Raw genomic sequence first — 6,660 nt, 5'->3', positions numbered from 1 at the left:
AATATGCTGGCGATCAACCAACAAATGAGCAAAACACTCTTTTGTCTGGTCATCAGATTGTTTATGCTAGCAAAGAAATCATTGTTATCGGCAGCACATTGCCCACTGTAAACAGAGGAAGTGCTGCCTGCCATGTCCCATGATTGGGAATTTTACAGACTGTATTCCACTTCATTCAGTTGCTATATATTTCTGTTTCATTGCATTGCAATAAGGTTTGCTTTCCTTATAAGTTTGTCTTTACTCTCTCCCTGTCTCCCTCTGATGTGGCTGTGATGTAAGTAACCCCTCCCTTCTTCCCCATGTTCTTTCCTCATTCTCTATTTTCAGCCATGATAGAAGCTCATGTGCTTTCACCCTGTATCTAAAAAAGGTCTTTTTACCTGTTGCATGTTCGCATATCATCAAGTATTTTGCAAGGAAATAAATCTTCGAAATCTTCAACAATGTGCTTCCAGCAGTCGAGTTAAACTATCTGAGGACATCGCTTTCGTGAGTAAGGTTAAGAGACAGCCTAGAAATCTTGTCTCACAGCACCCTATACTTGCAGCTCAGCCATGGAGTCAGAATACTGCCGATAACATGATATGGGGACAAATTGATTGTGTTAGCAATAGCTCTGTTGCTATTATTGTTTGTTAGTCTGTACTAACAGGCTAGTAAACGAGTGCCAATGTATTTGGAGATAGTCAATTGGGGCTTGTTAAAGGTGCATTGATGGGCTGAAATTGGCAGGTCTAACTGCAGCATTAGGCTAGTTTCCGATAAGCATAATATATTTGCATTTCTTTGTATAATAGATACAATGCTTGACTAATGGTCTAATATACCTATATATGTAAAAGTTACTGCAAGATGTAATATTCTAACCAAACAAAATCCTCAGGTTACCTACCTGTCATGCTTTTGGATTCTAACCTTTTATTCTGTGGTTGCTGTCAATTTCGGGTAACAGGTGTTTTTCATTTAGTCAGTTTGTCTGTCCTATCACCTTTCGGGTGCAGATTTAAATACCTTCCCCTAAAGTGTTTCCTGCTGGTGATAGATTTTGTTGGATTCATTGACTTTGCTGTAGTTTTTGTTAGTTGCAGTAGGTTTGTGTGTGATTCCTTTATTCCTTAGGGAACTGCTACTTTAGTGATCCTAGGAGCTGCTAAGGACATTCCGAGTAAGACGCCATTGAGTGGGGGCGCCATTACGTTTTCTTAGGGTGCCAACCTCCGCGGTCAGGCAGGGACAGACCAGGGTCAGAGAAGATTTTTTTCCTAGTCTGAACAGGGACTTGTCAGGTTCAGGTATTTGTTTTCCTGGTTTGTACGTTACTCATGTGAGTGTGCTTTGGCAGTCATAACACTATCTTTGTATTACAAGTACATGAATTCATATATGCATAAATGCTACATGACATTTAATAGATACTTCATTTTGAAGTTTAAATGAACCTTTGCTTAGAAAATCACTTAAAGAGGTTCTAAAGCACTTACATTATAATGAGCATATATATAAAGTACTTATATTTATCTTAAAGAGACACTGATTAGTAAGTCCTTTTGATTAAGATATAATCAGTTAATCAGACTATCGTCCTGTGTAATATTTACATACTATGTAACTTTGATAACAGCTGCCAATTATGGTACAAACGCCTGAGGCTATATGTCAGATAAGTGATTTGCTAGTCACATAAAAGTCCTATTATTAGGGTTTGAAGTCCTAGGGTCACAACACTGTGTTTTCTGTCCTAGAGAATCGGACCGATTATGCTACTCACACTCTGATAAAACTGTGATCAGAATATTATCACAGTGTGATTGATTTTCTTGTATGTGGAGAACATGGAAAAAATTTTTTCTACATCTTCTCCATTCTGTCAGTCTGTGAACATTTTATCCAATCGTGATTGCGTGAACCTGCATTTGTACATGCTGTTTCATGTGCATACAGTTTGGAGTCACCCAAAATGTCCAACATTGTTAATCACAAAATCGCAGGAACATGTGACCCCCATAAATTAGTGTTAATGTATGATCAATGGCAATGTGTCATAATTGCTGCACAAACAAAAGACACAGTACTGAGACCTAAAACACTTAAATACAAAACATTGCTTTATTCTCATGTGTTTGAATGTGCCAACTTTGGTCATATTCTGCCTTTGTTGTTTCTCTTCTTTTTCTCTTAAATTCTTGCACATACTATTTAAATCTTTGTTCACATCTGTGTTGGAGCCTCCTTTAAAAGATTCCATTGCAAATTCCATCATTTATCAGAAAAAAAATAGTGCAGTGATGGACACCATGGCAGTCCCAGTATAGTCAGAGGTGCAAGGGGATCAGCACTTGAATTATTTTCGTATCCCTATTCCTATAACTGAACAAAAATATACAAATGTCAGTGTAAATGAGAACAGAGCATAAGATAAAAAAAATGCGAAAACCATAGGGTTTGGTCCAAATTTCTTTTCTAATTACCCATTATGAGAAGAGTGTAAGGGTATGTGCACACGATGCAGAAATGCTCAGGATTTTTTCCTGAGCGTTTCTGCATCTCCCTGGCAGGAAAAAACGCATGCGGATTGTACATGCGGTTTCCTGCCAGGGACATGCGGAAATGAAGCGGTCTTCACTTTCATTTCCGCATGCGGGTTGACAAGCGCTTCCCAAGCGATTTTAGCATCACTTGGAAAGTGCTTGTCAACTTCACACTATATAAATTCATGCAACCGGCATGGATTTATATAGTGTGTGAATGTCAAAAAATAAAAAATAAATATATACTTTACCCTCTGATGGCCCCCGGTGTCCTGCATCGCTCGGTCCTGGCTGCCGGTAGTGAAGACTTTAGGACCTTCCGACGTCAGCGTCACGTGACCCGTCACATGACTCCGACGTCAGAGAAGGTCCTTCTTCATTCAACCGCGAAGTGCGGGGAATCAAGCAGGAGCGCTGCGCGGGCCGTCAGAAGGTGAGAATATATATATTTTTTATTTTATTCTTTTTTTTAATGGTACCTGGGTCTGGATGAGAGTCCTCTCATCCACAGCCGGGTACCATCCGCACATTAGACCGCATGAAAAGCGCATCAACATATACAGTGATGCGGATTCCATGTGGTCTAATGCAAGTCAATGGCGGCAAAAGAGCAGCGTTTCCACAAAATTAATTGACATGCTGCGGATTTTTGACCGCAGCGTTCACGCTGCGGAAAAATCCGCATCATGGGCACAGCACATGCGGATTTCAATTGGGGAACATTGCTGCCCTTCTACCATGCGTTTTTCATGCGTTTCCACGGCTTTTACGCAACTGCAAAATCGCCGCGGAAACGCATGAAAAACACATCGTGTGAACTCAGCCTAAGGCTGTGTGCCTACGATGCGTTTTTGGTGTGGATTTGCAGCGCGGAAATGCTCCAGAAACGCATTGCATACCTTGTCCCATGAATTCCTATGACATTCTGCAAGTTCTGTGCACATGGTCAGGATTTTTTCTGCGCGGATTTTACTCGCAGAAAAAATCCTAACATGACCAATTGCAGATTTGCCTATACAATGCATTGGAAAAACGCATGGCAAATACGCATGCATAAACACATCAAAAACGCATGTAAAAACCACATGCGTTTTTCTGCCAAGGAGATGCAGAAATGCTCAGGAAAATTTCTGCTTCATTTCTGCATCGTGGGCACTAAGCCTTAATCTGTATGTAGTAAATGTCCTTTAGGCTATGTGCCCACGATGCAGAAATGCTCCGGATTTTTTCTTGAGTGTTTCTGCATCTCCCTGCCAGAAAAAAACGAATGCGGACTGTACATGCGTTTTTCCTGCCAGGGACATGCGGATGTGAAGCGTTCTTCACATGCATTTCCGCATGCGAGTTGACAAGCGCTTTCCAAGCGATTTTAGCATCACTTGGAAAGTGCTTGACAACTTGGTCACACTATATAAATCCATGCAAACAGCATGGATTTATATAGTGTGACCGTAAAGAATGGTAAAAAAAATATATATATATATATATATATAATATATATATACTTACCTTCTGACGACCCGTCACATGACTAAATGGCATCAGCGCAGGTCTTTGAGTCCACCGCGGTCTGTCGGCAAGCCAAGACAAGCACACCAGGGGCCATCAGAAGGTAAGTATAATATTTATTTTTTATTTTATTCTTTTTTTTACAGGTTCTATGGTACCCGGGTCCAGAGGAGAGTCTCCTCTCCTCCAGACCCGGGTACCATCCGCACATTGAAACGCATGGATTCCGCATGAACAGATGCAGTGATGCGGAATCCAAGCGTTCCAATGCAAGTCAAAAGAGGAGAAAACGCAGCGCTTCCGCAAAATAATTGGTAGTGCTGCGTTTTTTTCCCCAATGATAATCTGAAGCGTAATTTCCGCAGCATGTGCACAGCACATGCGGATTATCATTGGGGAACATGGCAGGCCTTCTACCAAGCGTTTTTTAAGCATTTCTGCAGCGGAATTGCCGCTGCGGAAACGCTTAAAAAATGCATCGTGGGCACACAGCCTTAGCGGTGATTAAAGAGTGCCAGAATGTTATTAAGGGAAATGTATTACCTACATATTTTTTTTACTAATTAATATCAGATAGTTAAAGGGGTTCTCTGCTCACATAATATTAATGATCTTTACTTGAATAGGTCACCAATATCAAATTTGTGGGAGTTTGACATCTGCCACCCTCCACTCTGTTTGGAGCTGCAGCAAATGAAGATGTACTGCACAGCAACTTTTAATGGGTAGCACTGCTGTTGGTGTGACACTCGCAGCCCTACCCTGAGAGATGGGGGTACTCGGAGCCGGGTCAGATGTTGGGGGATGTAGCCGTGGCCTGGACCCGTTCTGTGCCCAGGGCCGTCACATTAAAAAGGATGTAATGGGCTGACAGGGTTAGTGTTCATCGAGTGGTGAAATTGACTACGCCACCTGTGGTGTCTGGTGATCGCCACCAGCGCTGCAGCAGTCCTCTGAGGCGGGATGTAGTGGCAGCAAGAGATGGTGCTACTCCCCACAGGCGGAGCAGGGCCTCAGGGCAGAGAGACGGATGGAGGGAGTTGTAGTGGAGGAGTTCTGGTGCTGTGCTGTGCGGTGCAGAAATAAAGAGACCGGAGGCCATAGGGGTAGACTTCCAGGGTTTTTACTCACGGTAGAGCATGCAGCTGCTAGGCTTCTCCCTGCTCCTCACGGGGCTCTGCGGCCACCAGGACCGGGGGTCCGACAACCTCCGAGTAATTCAGGTGCTTTAATCAGGACCCCGCACCAAAGTGTTCCTAGACTTCAAACTAAGTCCTCTCCTCTCCGTGTGTGTAGAAAGGCCGGGTCTCCCTCTGGACTATGCACAGAACAAGGGTACGGGTGGCGACTCCGCTCCGTTACCCGGTGGGATCCACTGAGCCTCCGGGCTTCTCCGACTGAGACATAGAGTAACAAAGTCAGATATCGGGGGCCGATACCCCTTTTGCAGCAGGAATCCCTCTGACTAGGCCAGAGCAGCGAGGACAGGTGGCGTATACCGCTCCGTCTGCATCCCCCTGGGATCCTTTTGCAGTGGAGCTAGACTTCTCTGCTCCAGGCCTTCTTGGGCAGGGACCTTGACCGGGTAGAGACAGCCGTTAACTCTAACCCGCCCCTCGACTCAAGGCCAGAGTACGAGGACCGTTCCCCATCAACTGCAAGTTCACACAGAAAGCCAGGTTCAGTGATGAAGATCACAATCAAAAGACCATAAGCCCAAGATGGCTGTTTATTAAATATGAATTATTAAGTGTAACCTACATGTGCGTCCTCCACCCTCACCCACTACATGGTTCCCTCTATCTTTTGGTTCCCCCATCTCCACTTATCCTGGAAGGGCCAGCACACTTGTGCCTATTAGCCCCTGCAGGTGGGAGAAGTGTAGTGTTGGATGCAGAGGTGTGGTCCTGACAGTTGCACCATCCTTACCTCGAAGGAGAGATACCACACCCCATTAAAGAAGTGCAGTATCCCTGTGGAGACCGAACCCTCAGGGGCGCCACATTGGGTACTGCAGATAAGCTTCAATTCAACAGAATAGATGGTGCTCTTCAATACACGGCAGTAGCTACTACACGTTGAACAGAATTATACAGTGCGTCTCTGTTCAACGTTTACATCCTTTCTCCACTAGAGTTTATAACATCTGATCAGTGGGGGTGCCAGGTGTTGGACACCCACCTATCTGATAGTGATGAACTATCACAAGGGCAGAACATCAATATAATGTGACCATAGAACCACTTTAAATATGTTCTTTTATTCTAATTTTTTTTCCAAAGGTATACATTATATTAAATTATCTGTTCATGATTATAAAGGCAGTCAACATGGCTGAGCTGCTTTAACAGCATTCAGAGATATGCAAATACATGAACTATAGTAAACAATAGACTGGAGATGTTTATTGACATCTGTGTGAGAGTTTTCTAGGCATGCTCTGTGACCTGTGCAGAGGAGGAGGAGATGAGATGTGATCATCACTTATTGTGGGTCCAGTGTTACTCACATTGTATAATGATGTTCCTTTTGATTGTTATCCTTGCTGTCACGATAATGAAATGACTACATATAAGTGATCTCTATAAGGCTGAATGGCTGGAAAAAAAAATGGGGAGAT

This window comes from Phyllobates terribilis, unplaced genomic scaffold (genome assembly GCF_046119375.1).
Source record: "Phyllobates terribilis strain yellow unplaced genomic scaffold, ASM4611937v1 Scaffold_3__8_contigs__length_932513732, whole genome shotgun sequence".
NCBI classification, from domain to species: domain Eukaryota; kingdom Metazoa; phylum Chordata; class Amphibia; order Anura; family Dendrobatidae; genus Phyllobates; species Phyllobates terribilis.
Note: the sequence above shows the minus strand (reverse complement) of the source record.